This window comes from Rhinolophus sinicus, chromosome 16, assembly GCF_057876585.1.
Source record: "Rhinolophus sinicus isolate RSI-liver-muscle chromosome 16, RSI-T2T, whole genome shotgun sequence".
Classification (NCBI taxonomy): Eukaryota; Metazoa; Chordata; class Mammalia; order Chiroptera; family Rhinolophidae; genus Rhinolophus; species Rhinolophus sinicus.
The window spans coordinates 55,194,794-55,218,964 of NC_142516.1; the positions used below are offsets into that span (position 1 = coordinate 55,194,794).

At 38.5% G+C, this 24,171-nt stretch overlaps 1 protein-coding gene across 41 annotated transcripts in view; it reads right to left on the bottom strand.

The window, feature by feature from the left end:
* The window catches only part of PTPRD (protein tyrosine phosphatase receptor type D), a 2,065,421-nt gene that overhangs the window by 487,676 nt on the left and 1,553,574 nt on the right, over positions 1–24,171 (bottom strand). The gene's annotated exons all lie outside the window — the stretch shown is intronic.

Genomic DNA, 24,171 nt, shown 5'->3' on the forward strand with positions numbered 1-24,171 from the left:
CACTCCCCAGCATCCATCCACCAGGCCAGAAAAGACCCTCTTTAACAAATTCACTCATCTCCTAAGAGATGCACACCCAGACACTTCCTGCTCTTCGTCCTGGTGCATGAGAGGAAACAATGCTGGTCGGGGCCCCCATTCAAAGCAGTTATAATAACAGAAGGAGCACCCGTTGATGAGCCAGTTTGTGTCCGCCCCAGTTCACCTTGCCTGCCTCATTCCGGGATGCTTGTAGGATCGACTTTGGAGTCAGAGAATAAGAAATCTTAGGGTAATACTCTTGCTTTGCTTCCATGTTACTTGCTTTGCTGATGTTGGAAATGCAGTACTAACCCCTTTCTCTGAAGGACACCAATGCAACCCTCTCCCTAGACATGCACCCAGTTTTTGGGCTACACCACCTTCATCCACAGAACCCTTTATCCACAGGACACACTATGCAGATTGTTATCTAAGGGGCATACTTTAATTTTCACTCTGAGGATCTCCAGAATGTGGAAAAAGACAGTAGCGGGAAGCCACCATTGGCAATTAATTGGCCTACCAAATTTGTATTATGAACTTGGTCAGAAATGTTAAATAAATGAAAGGTAGGGCCTCCAGGCACCTCCCTTGCTCATTCTGTGTTCAGGCCAGGACATACACACAATATTCATTCCTGCAGATTGGAGGTTATCTTTGAAAGGGCAAAGGTAAGCAGAAAGCCTCAGATTCAGCCTAATGATCCGGCATCCTGACTGTTGTCTCAAGCTGCCAGTTTGTTTCCACCATCTGCATGCTGTGCTTCTGAAAGGCACTGAAGGATTGTTCAGTAATCCTCTGCCCTCTGTGTGCTCCAAAAAGAAGTCACAGATTTTTGAAAGAAGTCTTGCTATATGAAGTTTAGTTTCCCAGCAAATTAAGGGGAAGTGGGGGGGATCATCTTGGCATGACTCTTCCTTTTTTATTTATTTATTTATTTATTTATTTATTTTTGGTTAGCCTCATAGTGAAAATCAAGAAGAAATGTATTCCCATGCAAGCATCCAGTGTCAGGGTTACCTTTCAGTCTTTCTGATGACACGAGGAACTGCAAGGCTGAGCAGGTATGATGGACACCTGCCCCCTCCCCACCACCTCCATGCCCTAAGGATGGATCCAGAAATTTGAGCCTCCACATAGATGATTCTCACTCAAGGTGTAAACTCTGATGTGGCTTTCTCATTGCCACATCTTTCCCTATAAACTTGTGAGCCCTGTTTTGCTCTTGGAAAGTTGAATACTAGGGGAACAAACAAAAAGTTTTTAAAACCCTAATTTCCTCTTCTGTTTTCATTGGTAGAGCGACATACATTCCTCTGCCTCATTTAAGAAGACCTGACCAGATCTGACTTATTTAAGAAGATCCCAGTTGGGATATCTGACTGCTACCTGGGAGCATAGTCAAAGAAGTAGCATTGTGCCCCACTGGTAGCAAGTTAGACTCGCTAGAGAACTTAGTGATCACCGTTACTAGGGTGCACAATAGCGGGTAGAAAAGGGACCCAGACGTCGCAGGAGACACAGGACAGCACAACTAAATGACATAAGCCCAAGAATCCAACTTTCCTAATACCATGAGATCCTAGATTTCCCTGCCCCACTACAAGCAAATATCTAGGAGAAAGAAGTAGGGGTGGGAGGAGGTGGCGAGAGAGTCTGAGGTATTACTACACAAAAGAAACAGCATTATTCAGGGTGATGCTGCTAAGGAAGAGGAGATAGAGCAGAAGTAGAGGTGTTAAACTTTCTCTGCACATCTGAGCAGTGGTGAGAGTGAGACTGCAGCCCGATTTTATATATATATATATATATATATATATATATATATATATATATATATATATATATATATATTCAGAGCAGGTTTGTAACAAAACAGCACCCTGTGACACCGATATAACCTTTGAGATAGTTTACCATTTGGAGATGGGAAGTCAGAGAACGGCAGAGGTAGGCTTGCCATCTGCTGAAATCACATCCTTTTACAAGTAAGGAAGCAGAGTCCCTGAAACTTTAAGGTGATCCAAAATGTGGTGACAGGACTAGTACAATAAGCCAGACATTATGACCCTGTATTCCCCTCCTCTCCAACAATCTCCCAGTTCAGGATCAAATAAGCCGTTGTTTGAATTTTTCAATGAGCAATAAATAAAGGATATTTTAAAACTATAAATACTTACAGGAAGGAAAATGAAGAAATGGGACTAGATATTTCCTTAGTTCCTTTCCAGCTCTAACATTCTGTGATGAATAGTACACAGGAGTCTTTCTATAGCACAACCCCCTCTAGTGCATAATTCAGCATACGATGAGTATGAGTCTATTTTGGACCCCATCCAAGAGAGTGAGTTCCTAGAAGTACTCAGAAGATTTTATTCTCATCTATCATGAAGCTTCCTAAAAAGAAGACTAAAAATAATCATAATGACAATAATAATCATTTTTTCTACTTGTATTATGCACTAAACATCACGGTATCCCACCGTTTTCAAAAGGCACCTTTTGTGGATCAGGAATCTAGTGGGTCATGAACAACTTCTTTAAGCAAAAGAAATGAAAGCAGGAAAGAAAAGAATGAAGCGTGCATTACATATACTCTTTTGTATTGTTTTGTAAAACATCTTTCAATCATGTGGCTAGTGATTAAAAAATGAAAAGTTTCCATCTTAACAGCTGCCCTGCTAGTTAAGTATTATTAGCTCCATTATGTAAGGGAGGAAACAGGAACGGAGAGGATAAGTTATTTTGCCACGCTGGTATAGCTAGTAAGTGGCCAAGCTAGAATTTTGAACCTAGCTTGATTCTGTTTGACTTCAAATCATGTGTTTTTACTTCTATTCTGATTATAAATTATTAACCAAGGTATCGAATAATTGTTGCTGATCATATTTTGTTTGTGAGAGTGGCAGTGGTTGTATTAAATCCAGTTAGAATGGAGACACGTGACCTAGGCTCAAATGACATGTTCTGAAGACAGTTTCATAAGGCGATGAAATTTATATGTGAGACTTCTTCCTACAGGTGCTAGTTGTGTCTAGTATGCTTCATTAATTTGCTGCTACACACATAAATGGAATGATGATTAGTAAATAATCAATCCTGAAATAATGTAAATACTAAATCTCCATATGTGTTATAATGTTCACTTGAGAGAGTTTTTCAAATTTAATTCATACAGCATTTCTCAGTAGATTGCTGCTTGTCCCAAACACAGAAAAGGCACATGACAATGATAAGATAGATAGATAGATAGATAGATAGATAGATAGATAGATAGATAGATAGATAGATAGATAGATATTATAGTCCTTAAACTAAACAATATTTTAATTAATTCAGGAACACAAGATATACACATATAAAGTAATAAGACTACACTGTAATTCCACCTAAATTGTGAAGAAGAAACGAAGACAATAACTCACATGCCAAGCTAATTTTTGACTCATATAGTCCTATGTATTCTACCAGTAACATAGCAAGTGTAGGTGCTATTATTCCCATTCCTCAGATTTGAAAGCTCAAACTCAGAACCAGGAGGTGATTGAAATGAGTGTCTAATCCTGGTCTTTCTCAAAGTCTCTTCACAAACAGGTGGGCTTCCAGTGGACAAAGACATAAGAGATTTTGAGACATGCCATGCAAATATTCACACTCTTCTCCATTTGAAAGAAACACAGTTTCTTTTTTCTGCAGGGCAGCATTTGTTGTTGCTTTCAGGCAGTACTGTTCTCTTAACGGAAAGAAACCCACATCTTTCTCTAAAGAAAGGCCTAAAAAAGCCAGGCCGTCTACCCTGACGCTGTTCAGTTCAGCTGCTGCATCTCACTCTCACCTGCAGTGTGCAGAGAGTGGACGTCATGGTAGGACACTATTTCCCATTGGCTCTACTACTGGAGATTACAGCATGCGACTGTGACAAATGGATATTCCCATTAAATTCTTTAGTAGAGTGGGGCATTCCATTAACCACTGGCACCATCCCAACCCAACTGAAACATTGGGTCATTTTTTTCTTATGAACAAAAAGTAAAGGGAAAAAACAAAGGATATACTCTAATTATCTTCCTATTTTGTTGTTGTTGTTGTTGTTGCATGCATTATGTTAGCTATATATTACAATTATTTGTAATTAATATATGACAAGCTGTCAGCTAAAATTTAACAGGTGCTTTGTCAAGAAGTCCCATTAATTCATACATTAAGCAGTGGGATTTCAATGCTTCCTAACAATTAAATGTGTTTTGGTTTTATTATTTTAAATCTATTGTCTTTAAATATTCAGAGGCCACTTATCTTTATATATTTGCAGCATCTTTTAAAAAAATACAATTATTGCTAAATGGGTACTTTGCTAGTAATGGAAGGAGTAAGCACATTTTTTGTCACTTTAACCTTTAAATGCTAATGTTTTCACCGAGGAAACTGATTGCCTATCGTTTATTTTTAAGTTTTAAACTTTTATGACTTTTTTATACATGTTTTTTCAAATGATGACTTTGGTCGTAAAGGCAAAGCTGAATGGAGAGGAATGTATTGCAGTTACCTACTTGCCATTTAGTCTTTGTATCTTATAATAGAAAATTTATAAATGAATGACTTTTAAAATACAGAAAAAAAGATTAAGAAGTGACCAGAAAGCTAGTAATTAATCACTCAATAGAGGGGAAATCTACAGGGACCAAAAACGGATGAAGCAGACTCCATTGTGCTGAGTGGCACAAGAATGGGACACTCGATGGAAATGAATCCTGGGTACTTGGGAGCTATAACAAGATTCTTTCACAGAGAAAAAGCTTGGGTTCAATATCTACAGAATGTCAATGTCACAGGACACGACCAGAAATGAAGTTAAATTTGAAACTACTATCTTGTAGTTGGTTCATGGCCAACCAAAGTTTGTACAGTAGCCCCCCATCCGCAGGGATATGTCCCAAGACCCCCAGTCGATGCCTGAAACCACAGAGAGTACCGAGCCCTATATATACACTATGTTTTGTTTTGTTTTGTTTTTCTTCCTATACGTTTTGTTTTTCTTCCTATACGCATGTATCTTTTCACTTAAAGGAAGTATGTGATGGCTTCTCTTTGGTATATTACTACTCTTGCCAGCTCTACTACTCTTGCACTTTGGGGCTGTTATTAGGTAAGTAATATTACAAGTTACTTTGAAAACAGACCCTGTGATACCACCGCATTTGATCTGTGACCAGAGACAGCTACTAAATGACTCACAGAGGGTAGTATGTATGAGTGCATATGTTAGGCAAAGGGATGATTCACCTCCCAGGTGGGTCAGAGCAGGAAGGTGCAAGATTTCATCTCGCTACTCAGAATGGTGCACAATTTAACACTTACGAGTTGTTTATTTTTGGAACTTTTTATTTAATATTTTCAGAGCACGGTTGACTATTGGTAACTGAAACTGTGGAAAGTAAAACCACGGATCTGGGGGGACTACTGCACATTTTAAGAGAATGACAGAAAAGTAAAGCAGCATTTGTTTAAAATTTCATTTGCATGAGGCTGACTCTTATCTTTCAAGACTGGGACAGGATGCGGGATGTTAATGACTCGCCGTCAAGTACTGTAGAGGGGACTGAATCTCCTTAATGAAAGAATGTGCTTCAGGATTCAATGGTTAGGAAGAGAGAAAAGACAAAGAAGAAGAAGGAAAAATAGAGTAACCTAAAGCACAGCAGTTTTTCAAAGCTATAATAATAAGACTTCTGCGTCTACCAACCAAGTTTAATTTTCACATTTTTAACAAGAAAGCCATAGAATCGTGGAATTCTTTTTAAAGGGTCTTTCAAATAGGGTTTTAGGAAATGATTTTCGGAAACTCACTCAGAAGCAAAGACCATGAGTTGATTTTCATGTAACGGGGAATATATCTCTTCACATGCTGGGGATTATACTAAATGACCAGTGACAAACCAGTCCTTGTATCCTGGACCGGAATGTCAGTTATACTATCTCACCTTGCTTCCCAGAGGCAGCGATGTCTCCATGTGTTAGCTGGAGATGCTTCTGCATGCATTCAGGAGCAGTTTTCCGAACAGTGAACTTAGCAAAGACATCAAGACTACTATTTTTCAGCCACTTTTCAAACCTTACTCTATCTTCATCTTACACTTCTACACTTATCTTATATTTCAATTATGTCACTTAACAATTTCTATTGAGTGCACATACTTAGTGTAATGTTCTCTCAGCTGTTTGAGAGCAGTTTTGTGTGTGATTGGAGCCAAAAGCTCTTATCATAGTGCTTTAAGCACAATAGGTACTCCATAAATATTTGAGGGAGTAAAGGCAGGGAAGGATGCAGCTAGGAAGAGAGAAAGAGGAAACGAATTGGTTGTCAATCACCCTTTTTGTGTAAAATATCACTGTCCGTACAAACCTTCCTGCAGTCCCCTAAGTAGAATAAATTTGCCCAGACTCTGGTCTCACATTCTTTGCATTTTAAACGTACGCTACTAAGTTCTGAGCACCTCCATACTCTTTAAATCACCATCAACAAGCACAGAACCTGGACTCTAAGCGGATCCCAAAAGATTGCTGCCAAATGAATCAATGGATGATAACATGGGCTTAGGTACCACCGTAGCTGGTCAGATGTCACCTTAATATTCCCCTTATTGGGCCTGTGCTGAAAGGTACAGTGACAGAGTGTTTGGTCAGACTTAGGCTTCACTAATCAAAATGCACAACAAAATGTCATAGGCAAGAAATAATAATAAAATGTAAACAGGAGCGGAGAGATTAGTAGTTCCACAGAATTCTTAATGAGAGTAATTATAAACTTTCGTGTTTTTCTATATGATGTCACAACAATTGATCAGTTTTGTAGACACAAATCCTTCATCTGAGTGGTACTGAAATTTTCAGTTTTAACTAGGTACATTCTATTAGGTGGACAGAGCATTCATTGTCTGTAGACATTTTTCCCCCTATATGATCATATTCCAAATCATCGTGATTTTCAAAATTCATTGACTACATACACATCTCCAAAATTACTAGTAAAATTAAACAGGCTCAGCAGAAATATAAAGAGGCAAAACAAAAACTAGGCTTTCCCACACTTGTGATTACTTTAAACTGTCTATTCAAGCCAGTGCTTATTTTATATATGTGGAAACACCATTCTTGCTTAGTTATTTACACGTTTTCAATTCTTTAAGTTCATGTTTTTTTTTCTTCTTATCTTACCAACAAAACCCTATCTTTCCAACACAAACCTCTCTGCTGTTCTTTGTATTAGTACAATAAATTTTTTTCGTATATTCTTCTGCTCCCAATCTTTTTCTGATTGGCCTCAATCTATTCCTCACTGTGCTGGCCAATTAACTTTAATAAAGCATAAGTTTGATTACATAATTTCCATAATTAAAAATTTCAGTAGTTCATAATTACCGACCAAACTAAGTACACATATTTTACCAGTTTCAAAACTCACCACAGATGGAATGGTACCTGAACCCATTTTTCCATTCTAAATTTCTGCTTCTTCACTATCAAGACCTTGGACTCCAGAATTGTCTGAACAAAGCTACATTTTTCTTACCCAGCCAGAAAGTTTTCCTATGATCAACTATTTGTTGAACACGCATCTGTCATCCTTTAAGGATCATCTCATTAAATAGTTATGGATTTTTTTTCTTCTGGTTCTTCTACTCCGATGAGTACTACTTCCTTTGAAACACCTGAATCTTCAAATCACTCTTATGCTAAATAACATTCTACTCAAATAGTATGAAAGATGACAGAAAGCACTCACTGCCGAGATGTGTTCTGTGGCTAATTATATTGCCATCCATCCATTGATAGAGATGGTAACATGTTATAAATAAGAGATTGCACTGGATGGAGTCAATAGGAAATTATGAAAACTTATGTTTAATCACATCTTGGAAACTTTTGTGCCAAATGTCTATATTTAGGAAGAGAACAAAGAAATTCCAAAGATTCTAAGTTAAGACGAATATGAAGAGCAATAGACAGTGGAGATTTTTAACAATTTCTTTTTTCTTCCTTCCTTGCTTCCTTGCTTCCTTCCTTCCTTCCTTTTTTTCTTTTCTTGTTTTCTTTTTTTTTTTTTTTTTTTTTTTTTTTTTTTTTTTTTTTTTTTAACTCAGCTATTCTTATTATCCATTCTGGGACTATTAACCAACCTAGGACTATTAATAATCTTTGACCTTGAGAAGCACGAAATCAAATCAAGTCAGGCAGGTGTTTTTCTCTGCCTTCCCATTTGCAAAGAAACCAGTGGTCAGACATCTAGAATGAGTCCTAAAAGACACTTGGCACCCAAGCTTTTACTGTTTTCTATCCATCAGAGAGAGTGACCTCCTGACTGGTGAGTGTCAGGCTTTAGGAAATATCTAACCTATACCAAAGAGGTAAGAGGGAACAGGATACCTGCATTATGTTTCCTTTTTATTCCTGCATACTTCCCACCACTGAAAAAAACAAACAAACAAACAAAAAAAAAAGGTTCTGTTCTAAGACCATGGATGTCAAAACTCATTTCATTCAGTTCTACCCTGGGTAAAGAAGAGTTGAGAAAATAGAGCAAATGCTGAAAGCTATAATATTTTTTCTGAGATTTAATTCTTCCTGTGCCATGTATAACACATCTGCCTTTTATTAAAGTTATATGTATACTGTTTTCCTCATTCCCTCTCTGTGCCTCTGCCACAGGCCAGCCTCCATATATATTTCCAGATTGAAAGACTATAAAATCTTTAAGAGAAAGACTGGGTCATAATCATCTGTGTGTCCCTTGTATACCTGCAGACTGTCCTATTCAAAGAGTACCTGACAGAATGCTGTTTAATTCAATTTTTTGAAAGTCTAGTGATTTCTTTGAAATTAATAGGAACTCTGTAAGGCACAAGCACATCCCAATTTTCCCAGTTTAATATATCCTATCATACTGTCCCAAGGAGTACACTTAACATTTATCAGATCATTAGTCCAAAAGTTGGACTACCGTACCCCTAGAATGGTGGTTTTCAGCTCTGGCTGTACATAGATCACTTGGAAAACTTCTAAAACATATGCCCAGGGACCACTCATATGAACTGAATTGGATTCTTTGAGAGTGGGGCTCTAGCATATTTTTTTTAAAGTTTCCCAAGTGATCCAAATGTTTAGCCAAGGAGGAGGAAACTTGCTTTACAGTTCTAGGGAGCACAATTTGAAAACCACTAGACTGGATTATTTCTAAAGTATTTTCCAGCCCTAGGATTCTTTGTGAATGTGGGGGGGAAAAATGACCCTTTGACTGGATTCCACTTTTAAGTAGTAACTGCAAATGAAACGCAGCCCGAATTTTGTATACTACTATGGTATTTGTAGCATTTCTTTTTACTTAGTTTTCACATATGCCCATTCATCCCAGGGCTCATTCAGTCAGGCCTCCACTGTGTGTGAGGTATGTCAACTATGCACTATTAAGTCATTCTAAGAATGCGTGCTGTGAGCAAGTACATATTAAGGGAAACCCTTTCATCCAAATACAATACAAACATCCCCTAATGATTTTCATTCCCTATAGTCCAATTAAAAGAGGAAGCAATGCCATCAAACTGACATAAATTCCAGCTTCCCCAGCCCCAAATAAATGTGTGATTAAAACAAAGAATAAAAGAATCAGAAAGATTGAAACCTCCCCCTTGGTAACAATTTGGAATGAAGTCTTGATGCCTTTGCTTGTGTTATTTTCAGAGTTAAATCAGGAACAACAAAGCCATGACTTTTAGAAGAGAAAGATGTTGCTCACAAATTTTTGCTTAAAGAATTCATTTTCTTGAGAGGGAAGTATTCTTGGTGAACTCTCAAAATAGACAACTACCAACTATGCAAACTATACAACTACAGAAGACTTATTTTATTTCTCTAGGAGTTTCTAGTATATTACCTAACAAACAGAAAGAACATTATCCATACCATATTAGTTAAATATTAACAGTTATGGGGCACTGTGCAGTTCACAGAGAACTTCAACAGGCCCTTTTCTTTTAAGACTCCTAATAATGTTCAGGATGGTAAAACACCCATTTTACAGATGACTCAGGCCTTAGATGCTGTGTATCAAAACCTGTGGGTTACTTCCTGAGAGTCAAATTTTTGACAAGCCTTTCAGGCAATTCTAAAAAACACCATGATGACTCAATTCAAATTTATTGATTTGTTGTATTGTTCTAGGAAAATAACCCAGTACAGCTGAACAGAGTCTGGCGTTTCCTAAGAGGTCAGCTGCCTTTTATTAGGATTTGCCTTTTTTTTTCTTTCATACTTAAAAAAAAAAAAAAAAGAAGATTCACAGGTGCACTATTTTACCTAAATTTACAAGCTTTTAAATTCTGCTCTGCATAGCTGGCTTATTCCAAAAGTTGTCTCTTTTCTGAAGAAAGCTCATAGCTTCTGGTACGTGTGTGTGTGTGTGTGTCTGTGTGTCTGTGTGTGTGTGTCTGTGTGTGTGTATGTGTGTCTGTGTGTGTATGTCTGTGTGTGTGTGTGTGTGTGTGTGTGTGTGTGTGTATTGGGGGGGGGCTGTTAAATACTATCCACTCCCCTTCTGGCCATTGCTAAGGTCGTAACAGACAGTGGAGACCACAGGTCTCCTTCAGCACACAGCTGTAATTACATGGAATTTACTGGACATCGTAGTGAAACCCCACAGCCTTCTGGGACGTTTCAGTGGGCTTCAGCATTCTCTTTGGGATCCCACCAGTTCTAGCTCTTGTCCTCAGGGACTGAATCGGCCATGAGCTACTGTGTTGCTGTCTGTCTTTCTCCATCAGTGTTTAAAAAGCCTTACAAGTAAAAGATATGCTCTCATCTAGTTAACATTATATTAGACAGCATAATAGCTACCTTGGAAATATCACCTCATATCTAACTTGGAGGGAAAAAGTCAAATAGACTCTTCTATACGATCTCCAGAATAAAACTATGGATTTTAAGGAAGCAGACAATGTTATTTTTACCTTATAATTACTCCTAATCCATGAACAGACAGGAGAGGAGAGGGTTTTGATTTAATGTCTGGAATGAAATACACTTGACTGGAAACAAAGAAGAAAGGGGAAAAAAAAATAAACTCGAAAATTAAAGGAAAAGAAAGTGTGTGTCAACCACCCCAATCTTCTCAATTCTCAAACTTTCCAAATACTTTTGGTTCACCACCCCAACCTTAGTAATACCCTCTTGTTTAACAACCCTCCAACTATTCTGGTTACAGTTTCTGGGAAATGTGTCTGTCAAAAGAAGAGAGGTTCCAAAGAGTTTGGCATTTTCCTCTTTGGCATAGAAAGCCACAAGGGTTATAAGAAACCAACGAGAAACATACACACGCACACAAACACACACACAATCTCTCTCTCTCTCTCTCTCTCTCTCTCTCTCTCTCTCTCTCTCTCTCTCTCTCTCTCTCTCTCTGTAACGTGCTGTCTGTTTTCACCTTGAAGAAAACATCACAAGGAGAAGTGGATATACTCCAATCACCTGACATAATGACCACTCTTGCTGCCTCAGAACTTTACCCTTCGTCCAGATAGTGACTCAAAGTGAAAAGGATATTAGGGGAAAAAGAAACAAGGCAGTTTGCAATATCTTTGTGTATGTAAAAGAGTCGAGAGCTTCCTGCTTTTCAGTTGCTGTCTGCTAAGAAAAGGCAGCTGTCATATTTGAGACCCCTAGGTTCCCCCTCCTTTCTCTCTATTCTGTCTTACACACTTTAACTCTCAAATAAGTACACATGTCGCTAGGTTCATAATTGAGTATGGGAATGCCTCATCCCTTGCTTTCATTCCATTCATACAAATGTTCCCATCACTCTTTTGAAAAGCCCTGGGAATACGTTCAAAACATATAACACAAACAAATAAAGTGCATAACCTAAGCCAAACCCACCAACAGCTGGACACCTTTCCCAATTTGGACGGCCACCCTGTGGGGTTACTTAATTTCATTATAGTCTCCAAATCAAAGTTAACAGAGCTGAAAGTGGAAGTTTTTATGTTAGCATCACATCACCACATCAGATACTTAAGATTCAATGGTGTAAATTTCATTGTTAGTGAAGCCCTTAGGAAACAGTGTCTAGGGAGGAGCGGAGCTGCTAGGGGGGATTTTAGGGTTGGGCGAAACTTTAGCAGATTTTGTTATTTGCAAGTGCTGAGAGTTTATATTTAGAAGTAAGTTCTTGATCTTATCCAGTGATTGACTTTTCATGGCCTTCGGAAGTAACATTGATAGCAAAATTCCTGTCTGTCATTTGGCCCTTAAGCTGACATGATCACAGCAGTGGAAGCTGCTATAAATGAGGCCATGATAAGAGTGAAAACTTTACCAATGGGAAGGAATCCAACATGTAGGGAAAAAAAGTAAAATTTATAACAAGTTGATGTTTTACTTCGGTACGGCAGAAGCAAGGAATGGGTCGAAAAACTTCAAAATTTGTTGTGCAATTTCTCCAACACAGAAGAGGCAGAACTGCCTAATCTCTGTTTGGAGGAGGAAGGAAGTGAGGATCTTTGGCTATGATTCTGCCTGGCACCTCCGGGGTCCTGAGGCGCCATGGAGAGGAAACGTGTCCTCTGTAAGATGGCAACTTGTGGAAACCAGCCACGATGTAAGAGATCAACAGTGAGGCCAAAAGCTCTTGCTTCCATTTGACTGATAGAACAAACCACTACAAAGTCAGCTCTTAGCCCCAACAATAACTGCGGCGTTTATAACAAGTGGTATCCCCTGTGCTTATGCCTCAGCCTAGCCAAAATAATTTCGTCTCCTGGGTCTTCTAACTGTGGTGAGGGGTGAGGAATGTGACAGTGAGAATGTGAAGGGGAAGAAGGTTCCCACATGGAGCCTGCACAGTGAGTGTCTTATCATCATCTGTGCTAGAGGAGAGATCAGTGAGTCTGCTCCTTTACTCTGGAACAACTGTGTGTGATATGATCTCCCATCCTCTATTAAGAAGGCTCTGTCTTCAGGAAAACAAAGACTTTTCTGCTTGGTGCTGTTCTCGCACATGATTGAGTTTTCTTTTTAGCAATGTTATAGCATTACAACCTTTGTAAAGCTCAGGATATGGAGATTGTATTAAAAACACAATAAAGAAAAGCAGCTTGTTTAAGCAAGCTGGTATTTTGACCATAATTATATTTTTCTCTGTCTTCTTGATGAATCAGGAAATTTTGAGCCAGGTATCTGCACAAAGCATGATAGAACTAGGATAAAATGACACATCATCTAAGAGGTGACTTGCATTTATGTAAATCTTGTGGATACAAACTTCTGTTCTCCATCACTTACTTAAAAAAATAAAAATCTATAATTCTCTCTTTTGTATCTTTAATTTTCATGAAAGCCATCCAAGGACTGTCCACATTTTCCAGAAAGAACACATTTTTCAGTACAGCAGGCAGCATTTGCCAGTACAAGAAACCAGCCAAGTTGCTTTGGAGGAGTTAAGCAAGTACATTTCAGTAAGGACCCAAACAATCCTTGGCAACCAATCAGAAAAACAAGTCATCATTGCATTAAGGAAACCCTCAAATATGAGTGGTGTCGGTGGAAAACAGAGTTACTCACCAACTGAAAATGTTTTCTTGAGGTGAGAATTATTTTATGGAAACCACTGTGAGTTTTGGAATACTCACAATCTGTTCAGATTGTACACTGTGCACAATGTTATATGCCCCGAGACTTCTAATCTATCTGCCTAATGGAGCAGGTGGCGAGATTCTCCACTGAGCAGTCGGCTCCTGGAGGGCAGGGACCATGTCTTATTCATCTTGTCTCTCACACAGAGTAGCCCGCTCTTCAAAGGCAGTCGATAAATATTGAATGACAGAATCTTTATATACACGGCCACACTCCCTGATCCCCCGACATAAAATATCACCACCCTCTTCCACTCTATCCTATTGGCCTGCTTCATTTTTCTTCTGAGCGATTATTGCCAGCTGCCATGGTATATGTGGTTTTTATTATTTGTTTATTATTTCTCCCCGCCTTCCCCCACCCCAGAATTTAAGTTCCCTGAGGGTAGGGACTGAACAGGTTTGATTTCCTATATATCCCTACCCTAGCTCCTGGGATGGTGCCTGGTACATAGCAGGTCAATTGTAAATACGTGTTGACTTTTGACTGAGTGCATGTGTGATAAATGAATGGCATTATTTGTCTCTTTAATATTTTCCTTTTTTCTCCATCTCATCTATTTCACTTTCATAAGACCTCAAAATTATGCTATAAACTTCAATTAATAGTAACAAAAGGAAGGTTTCTTCATTATATAGGTGGTTAATGCTAAAGAATCAGAAGGATCAGACCTGCTCTCGTTAGTCTCTGGCACAGGGTTCTATAAACCTGCAGAGAAATATAAGTGGCAACAAATAAAGAAGGGAGGGAATCAAGAAACAAACTGATGTCCTGAAGGTCGTCAGTGGTAGGCTGCCTACGAATGGACAGGCTGACACATACGAGCAGTAAAACACCTGTGTGCACCATCGTCAAGGCTCTGAGTGTAGGCATTAAATCACTATAGTGGGCAGGGTCTTCCTGCCCCTTCAGGCTTTGAGGGGCAAAGCTACATCTGACCTCAATTCTGAGTCCTCTTAATGTATCAATTATAACTGTAGGGCAACATTTTCATAAGGCGATATAATATTATCCCTTTGGGCATTTTTGCATGGTGCCAATATGTCAATGAAGAACAATTCCTAACCCATTACCAATGTTCCCATTTTACAACCCCATCTAATAGCTGATAAAAATCAGTGACTGGCAGTTCAGGGTTTTGCCCACCATGTCTTACATGTGATTGGTCATCCTGCCAAATATAAAACTTTCCATGGTAAACCCCAATAGCATGTCTTTCTTTTCAAACCAACATAGAACAGGAAGTTCTTTCTTCCTTGTAGATGCTCCTGATGTGTGATGACATTTGAACAGACTTGTTTTTGCAATTTCCCAATTTGGGTATCACCAAATGAACTTGGGATAAATAGGAAAGAGGCATAGCCACGGAGTCTACCTCTGAAAACAAACGAGCAAACACAAAAACAAAAACACCAGATGAGTAGGAAAGACCTGTCTTTGACCTTCCCGTACGGCCCCTTTATTCCACTCTGGGCCTCCCCTGAACAGCTCCTACTCTTTACCTTGATCCCAATCCTCTTAGTACTTCTGGCCAGTCAACCACTTGCTTGCTTTGCTCTCCTAATGCATCTTATCTCTCCCTTAATTTATCATAGCGGAGATTGCACTGGAGACGAGAGAACATAATCCCTAACTCTGTTAATGGCTGTGTGTCATGGAGTGAGTTGTTCAACTCCCAGAGTCCTCATTGCTTTATCTGTAATACAGAGATAATGGTATTTACTTCACAGGGTTATTGCACAGTCGATATAAAATCATGGACTTGAAACTGCCACACAGAGCCTGTCTCCTAGGAAATGTTTAATAAATGTTTAGGATACGATGTCTACATATATTTTTCTGACCTAAGTTGGTGATTCTAATGAAACTTTCAAAATAGAAAAGCGAAGCCCGTTTTGTAGCAGATGGTGAGGGCATTCCAGGAGGAGGAACTGGGGAGAACATGGAAGATTTAGGGCCACGGTGGATAGCTGTTCAGTTCCCATTCTCTACAATCCATGGACACACTGAAGATAAACACCCATTGGGGAAATGGAGAAAAAAAATGGAGATAAATATAGAGAAAAGAAACTCTCTTAAGGTTTTGGGGATGGTTAAACGAAACAATAGACTGCCAGTCACTAAATGTATTAAAGTTAATTACGATAACATAATTTTTCATGTGTCTGGCTCTTTCTAGAAAGCTCCCTGGAAGTTCTAGTGTAATTACAATAGCCTTCGCTGAAGACTTCCAGAATGAATGGAGGAACTCTTTATTTGGTTCTTTCATGACTCGGTTCATATCATCTCTCAGATGTTATAACATGATAACCCTGCTTCAAGCAAAAGGTGAGCATCTCAATATGTATTTTCAAAAGTGTGCAGCATGGCCAGGAAGTTGACAGCTGTGAAATAAGCAAATCTAGTTGTATGGATGCTCATGTTTATTATTATGTTGAATACTAAGCAGTATCTCCTTTCTATAGACAATGCTTAACATCTACAATGTATTGCATGATGTTAGTGTGATTATAAGAATAGGTTCCAGACTCAGAGTGGGCTGATAGCCTATCTCAGGCACTTACTGAGTGACTTTGTACATGTGCTTAACCTCTCTGAGCTCCACTCTCCTTGTAAAGATGTTCCTACTTTTTATAGTTGTTGTGAGGCATGGGGAAGATGGAAAAAAAGTCACAGATTCTTTATGATGCTGAGCCACCAAATTAACCAATCTTGAACTCCTATCCCTGGAATTCCTGTGAGATAATAACTGTCCTTACTGTTGAAGTCACATTTTTGTTGGATTCTCTCTTACTTGGAATTCAAAGTATCCTAACTGCCACATGTCCTCTTTTCAGGACTTTAGTAAGTGAGCATATACATAAGAGAACCAAGCACAGAACTGGCCTGATCTTGTGATTTCTACCACTTTGACTCTAATGTTCCCTCCCAGGTTAACCTGAAACAAGAGTGTGTGTGTGTGCGTGTGTGTGTGTGTGTGTGTGTGTGTGTGTGGTTATTTCAATAACTCATAAGACATAGCTGAAAAATTCACTGAGATTGCTTTTATTAACAATAAACTCAAGGTGTATGTTGGGGAATAGTCATCAAACCAAATCAGTCAATGAAAAGACTGTATTCTACTGAGCATCAGCTTGCCGTTCCCTTTCACCTTTGAAAATAGATAAGACTGCTTTTCTGTGGGAAAACTATTATGACTCCTGAAAACTCCTTATGCCTCTAAACCTCCTTCGTAATGCTCATGCACTCTAATATTACAGGATAATCACTTTGCTACAATATCCTCAGAAGAATTTGGGGTTTTGTCATTTCCTGGTTGAAGATGTCATTGCTCCTGGCAGAAACCTCGTCAGAAAGAATCCATTGGTTTATAATTCTAAATTAATATAATCTGACTATTTAAATATGGGAAATTTACTTGCAAAAATAACTCAGCACATTTGGTGTTAAGGAAGGCAGAAAAGTTTTACTGAGTCACATGGTAGCCTGTGCAAACAAAGACTAGTTTTAAATATTTGAATGACAAGCATGTTTGCATACATCTTTAAAAGTTACAAAGTTCAAGATTGTAGCCTAATACGTGGCCAAAGTAGGTTGTGGTTTAAAATGTGTCCTTTTAAATATGTCTTTCTCAATGATCCCTTTGCTATACCACTGTGCTTCACATTTTAAATAACTTGTATTTGTCAAATTAGAAGAAGAAACGTAATCTGAGCCTTGCTCCAAGAAGTCGAACATAAATAACCCAGGGTAACTTCTATGTCAAATTAATGTTTCTCTGGAACATCTAATAAATCTACCTGAGTAGGTAAACATCTCGTTTTTGGCTGCTTTAGAATTTTATGAGATACTGACACCTGGGGACTTTTACGTTGGTGATTTATTTCTTCTATTGTAAAGGATTTCAGAGCAACAGTAAATTAGCTTATTACATTAATATCTAAATAGACTTACATATTTTAATGAGCAAATTATCTTTTGTTATTTTGGTATTTTTGATGACTTTTTTTTCTGACTATAGGTCAAATTATGAAAATTCACATTTGCATCCACTTACAAAATGGGAGAAGTTTATCAGGAAGAAAATGCAAAAGAACTTCCAGATCTCAGTTAAACTTGACATTTTTTTTCTAGCAACATTTGCTAAGACTGATAACCCTCAGTGACATTTTACATTTACCAAGGAGACGGGCCAATAGACAAAGTTTCCAGGAATCATCATTTTATCCTTTGTCCCTTTAGCATTTAAACACTGCAAACAAGTGTCTCAAGCACTTCTCAGATAATCCAAATCCCACTTTCTTAAATATGAAGCCCATGAATGGTGCTGAGTGGAAATAAAGGTGTCTACTGACCTAACTCTATGAAAGTGCTGCCCACGATCTCTGAAATGGCGTAGAAAGAGGGTTAAAGCCCTGTTTGGTTGTTGGCTGGGTTGGGGAATGCCCTTCAAAGCTGCCCTGGATGTTTCTGCTTTCCTGGTTTTACAATAAATAAAAGTGTTGGATATGAGTGGGGTTTCAGTAGTGAACAAACAATGTGACTGGGTCCATTAGACTTGACTTTGCATTCAAACATTCATTTATTCAATCGTTCATTCATTCGTACCTTCTTTTGTTCATTTACTCAAATATCTCCTGAGAGCCCACTATTCTCCTGGCGCTCTGCAAGACACTGAGGGTGCAGTGAGCATCAGCAGACACAGTCGGCTCACTGGTCCAATTTCATGGAGCTGACTGACCAGTGGCAGTCACCCCCAATTATTATTTCAGTTTTGTATATCCCTTTATAATTAATGCCCACCTCCCTATCCCAATTGTCAATTATAGACTTAATTAAAAATTCTCAACTTTTTTGGGAGGAAGAGTATTAAATAATTTCAATGATTTAAAACAGAATCCTGCATCTTGGAGTTCCTGCTAATTTCTTTAGTTCATGAGACTTTGCTTCAAATTTGCTCATAGAGGCAGAGAAAGAGACAGGCTGGACCAGAACTGGAAGACAAAGCTCTAGTCATTCATTTTCTGAGACTGCTCCAAACACACCTCACGTGTTCCAGATGCAGTCAAATGCACAATGAGAACAGAGCCATCCTTCCAAATCACAGAGGATGAGAAACCTATTGACAGGTAGTGAGCGTTTTGGTCTCACTGCTTAAGGAAGAATTTTCAAAGCAAATATTTTCAACCCTCCACTTGTAACACTGTTTACAGAGAAAATACACCATGTGTTTGCTTTGGGGTCTGGAATGTAACCTTACAAATAAAGGCGGGGGCGGGGGGGTTCCTCGGTGAATGGAGGTCAAACTGAGGGAATTAAGACTCATTTTTCTCTGTCATATCCCTGAGCAACCCATAATCTGACTGTCCTCTGCCAGTAATCTACCTGGTGGCCTTTGGTATAAGCTGAGATGGTAGCCACATTCATAATCACGGAATAAACAGCATATTAATGGCAACTGTTGGAGAGACAAGGAAGGGTTTTAGAATCTCATGTTGATTTACTTTGAGTGAGGCTTTAATTCTGAGCTGGGCTCACCCCCATTCAGTGTTATCTGCAGAAATCACCAGCCACCTGCTTCTGCCTTTTCTCTTTCATGAAGATGATGATGTAGCACAGCATTTCTCCTCACAGCTTTTAATGTCATTATTTTTATTGAGCAGAATTCTAACCACTCAGAGCTAACTATTACTGTTTAATCTGAGGGGGCATATTAGGAGTAATGTCATTACCTCAAAGACAGAAACAAGCAAATGGTCTGGGTACCCTGCACTTCTCTCTCCCTCAACTCGTGACTGCCGTTCCTCATCCGACAGCATTAACAGGAAGCAATCGTTTGTGTGTATAACAACCAATGTATGCAAACACAAAACAGAGAATTTCAATATTTTACTGTATTGTTTTCATCAGCCTAAAATAATGTTTCTAGGGTCATTAATGATACGCAGCAGAGACTCACAGCACACAGTGCTCCCTCATTTAAAATAATAGTGGTAATTGTTCCTTCCCTCATTTACTTATTCCTTCAATAATATTTATTAAGCACTTACTGTATACCAGGCATTGGGGGGTGCGGTGGAAAAGAAATCAAATAGGTTCCCAGCTCCCATGGAGCAAAGAGTCTAGCGAGAGATTATTCCTGAAAAAAGGTTGTATATTACATCTCTATAAATTCATATTAAAATTCAATAGGGTAGTTTGGTCTTAAAGTTTTCCATGAATACTTTTGTAAGGTAAATCACCGACTCTTCATGTATATGTTTGGTTAGGCCAGCTATACCAGGCTTCATTAAAGGAAGGCACATTTTTCCTCTCAAGCATGAGAATGCCTTCCGTCTACAAGGTTTCTGCAAATGATTGTGATGTACATACACACTTCTTTCAGTCCAAGACAGTGAAGAAGCTGCAGAATACAGCACCGTGTATTGATATATTACAGTGGTTTAAAATGAAATGAAGAACAGACACATAACAAAGCACAACCCAATGCATGTGCTCTAGTTAAAGTGTGAGAACATAGCACAGAAGGAGTGAGGGATGGAGACACTGGGGACAGAGTTCAAAAAGGCTTCCAGAACCTGGATCTTAAAGACTGATAGAATTGTCTAGAGAAGGAAAGAAATGGCAGAGGCAAGGAATAAATTCATAGAGAATTTAAGACTCATCCAGCATGGTTATCTTAGTCATTCTGGTCATTCCTTGGTTCTCTTTCTAGACATTGTCTGGGGCCATTTAGTGGACTACTACCTGTCTTGTTACTCAGAGAAACAAGGAAAGGAGAAGTAAGGGCACCATTCAGCTTTTCTCACCATGAACCACGTTATGTCCTGCTGGATGAGGTTGTGCACCACTGTTAAATAGGGTGATAATAATAATAATAACAGTAATAATAATAATAATAATAATAATAATAATAATACCAGCAACAACAGAGGAAGAGAACAGCCCCAGTAGCCTAAAGATCATGCTTCAGAGTTCAACCAAAGCACAAATGAAAATGGTCTGAGAAAAGCACATCAGGGCAGGGACAAACAGGTTCTTCTAATTTTTTCTTCTCTTTATAGTTTCAGGAAGAATGAACACTCAAGAAAATATCATTTACTCATTGACTGAAAACAGAGGTGTCCCTTTCATTTCATTTCTCTTTGATTAGATTCATTTTTAGATTTATATTGTAGTGTCTTAACTTAAGCTTGTAGTTCTGAAAGAAGATCTTTAAAATGGTCTAATCCAACCCCTTTTTTTAAGAATTGCAAAATTATGGCTCAGAATAATGAGGTAATTAGTTCAAGAACACAATTATTTAGGGGCAATGCTGAGACCAGAAACCAGATCTTCTGCCCCGCCCTCCAAAGAGAAAATGATTTCAAGTTATTCAGACCTGGTTTGAATCTGGGCTCTTAATTACATCTGTGTTTGTTTCCTCTGTATAACAGACTTAGTAATATTTTACAGAGAAGTTGTGAGAAATAGATGAGAAAATGTATGAAAAGCATCTAGCAGAGGACTGGAATCTTCATAGGTACCTGTTTTTACAGCACCTTTCTCCTTCCCTTCCCAACAAAAACCATGCTACAAGAATTGTGAGAATCAGTAGTAAAGATATTTTAGAGCATGACTTCTGAAACCAGCCTAAAATAATGGATACAATTTATGGAAGATAATTCAAGAACTGACTGAATACACACACACACACACACACACACACACACACACTCGCAGCACACACAGGTGTTTCCCTACAGTGAATAGTGACAAGGCATTTGAAATTCCTGGTAATGCTTTAATAACACCAATAAGTAATGTATACCACTAATTAAGCACCCACTATGTGTCAGGTATCGTGCCACTTGAATTACATACATTGATTCTAATTCTGGCAAGAACCTTGTAGAGCACTTCACAGCCACGGAAAGCAAAGGGCATCGTGGTTGAGTGATGTCACTCATGGTCCAGCAGCTAGTGTAGGGATTTAGACAACAGTTACAGAAATTTTTCAACTCTCAGATTTATTCCACGCAGAATAAATAGAAAGAGGTGATTTCTTAAAATACTTTCCAGCCAAAATGCCCACACACTTAAACCAGCAGCTGTTCTCCTTTGGTCTTCAGTGGGTATTGTTTGTAAGCTTAATCGGTCAGGACCATAAACTTGGGTAATTTAGAAATGGAACAAAGGGCGCAGATGAGGATTTCTTCCAAGCACACACCTGCTGGGAGCTATGAGTAACTATCCCTAAGGTCAGACTTAATTGGATTTGGATCTAAATGAACTCTGATGTGTTGATTATTCACTGCTTGAAAGTAGAAGGAAGAAAAATGCTAAGGTGAGAGGTCAGGAGTGTAAGCTTTCTTCCTGTGGTTCTGAAAAGTCCCCTTGAGGACTTTCTTCTATTTAGGCTTGTATTTTCACATTTAAAGTAACTTGGGGAACCTAAATGTTTTTGTCCTAAGTCCATCCCAAACACAAATCTTCTTTCTGAACAAATGGAGTTTCTATGGCTTCTAGAGTCGGTCCAGTCATGGCTCTGAGGAGCCTATCAAAGGCAGCACTCAACACTTGAGAATGTATCTTCAAGAATCCTCACAATTATTTTCTTCTACAGAATTTTAAGAAAGAGAAGTAGGCATAGGCAATCTTAGAAATTATGAGAATATTAGGATGAACAGGAATGAGTGAATTGTCTACTCCACCCCAAGCTTACTTTATTTTAACTCAGTTAATTTCCATAATTATTACCAATGAGTGGGTCCTAAGTTGCAAGACAGACAAGGGAAAAGACGTGGCTCGATTGCCTACTGCTAAGTATGTCTGGCTTTTGAAAGTGCAGGCCTGGGAAGGGCCGGAGGCAGGGGCAGCGCTTAGTTGAAGAGGAAGGCCCAGAAAAATGAGTCACCCAGAGGGTAGAATAAGGTGAAGTGAGGAGAGAAATCTGAACGATTCAAGAGACAGTTCTTAGAGTTTGAAGCTGGACCAAGTGATGAGGCTAGAGATGGGTCTGTGGATGATTCAATGCAGCAGGAGAGCACCCGGAGGCTTGCGACCTCACAGAACAATATCAGGGCTACAGAGTGGGAGGGAGAAGACCAGCCAGTCATTTGGTAGAGATCAATTGGTATATCAAAGGTTCTGGAAAGAAACTATATCAGTTTGATTCCTAAAAGAGAACAAGCATTGTTTCTGTAGTAAGTAAAGTGAAATCTATGACAGAGATGATGAGTTGTAGAGAAGGGCCACAATTTTATGTTCACTCTACTGGTTTGCCATAGCTCAACCTAAATATATGTGTGTGTGTGTGTGTGTGTGTGTGTGTGTGTGTGTGTATATACGAATAAATATATATATAATAAAATATATATAAAGAAAAAACAATATATGATTATATATATAATTTATATATATTATATATTATATATATATTATATACATGTTATATATATATTATATATATACATAGTTTGTTTTTTTTTTCATTCATCATTCTTTCATTTAACAAGTATCTGTTGACGGTCCACTGTGTGTCAGACTCTGTGGACACTGGAGTTTCCACAACATACATCTGAACTCTAGTAGCATATCAGGTCTGTACAGAGGAAACAAAAAGTTATCTCTCGGATTTCAGTGGGGATAATGTAAAGTTCATGACCATTGAATCGATATTGGAGAATACAGTATAGAATGAGAATGAGATGGGATCCTTTAGAGTGACTGTCATTGTGAAGTGTTGATTATGTTGAATAAAATGGGAACAGACAAGCCTGTGCTCTGAGAGGAAACAGAATAGGAAATGTGGGTGAGATTTTTAATGGAGATAATCGTTGTCATTTGGGGAACCTGTAGTTCTTGACAGTTCTAGATGCTTTACTTACCAACCCGCACTACAGCTCTCTGAGGAAATCATGGTTACCCTCATCTTATGGATGAGGAGTAGGATGACCAACCATCTATTTGCCTAGGAGTAAGGGGGTTTCCCAACGCATGGGGCTTTAAATGCTAAAACTTGGGGATTTTGAGGCACACTGGATTGGTTGTTCCCCTTAGTGGAAACCAAAGCTCACAATGTCACAAGAACAGAATCTGAACTCACACTCATGATTTCCTGATACCCATGATGTGTCTTTCTACCATGCGACATTGCCTCAGTCTTTAAAAACCCTGAATTTACCAATATGAGATCACATACTTTCCATAAATAAAAACATGAAGGATTTTATTTTCCTTGAGTTTTTCTGGGAATATTTTATTTTTTGAATCAAATAACTTTCATGCTGTCTCTCTCCTTTAATTTTTCATTGCTGCTGTCTGGACCATGAACTCTTATGTATGAGCTACCAAATCTTTGACTAACAGCCTTCTTCCACTCAGGGGAAACACATTTGTATAGTAAACCTTTTCGTTTTTAAGAAATTCAGTTATAATTCCAAAGGTGAGTAGTAAGAAAGAACTCCAAAAGAGGATGTGTCTACAAGA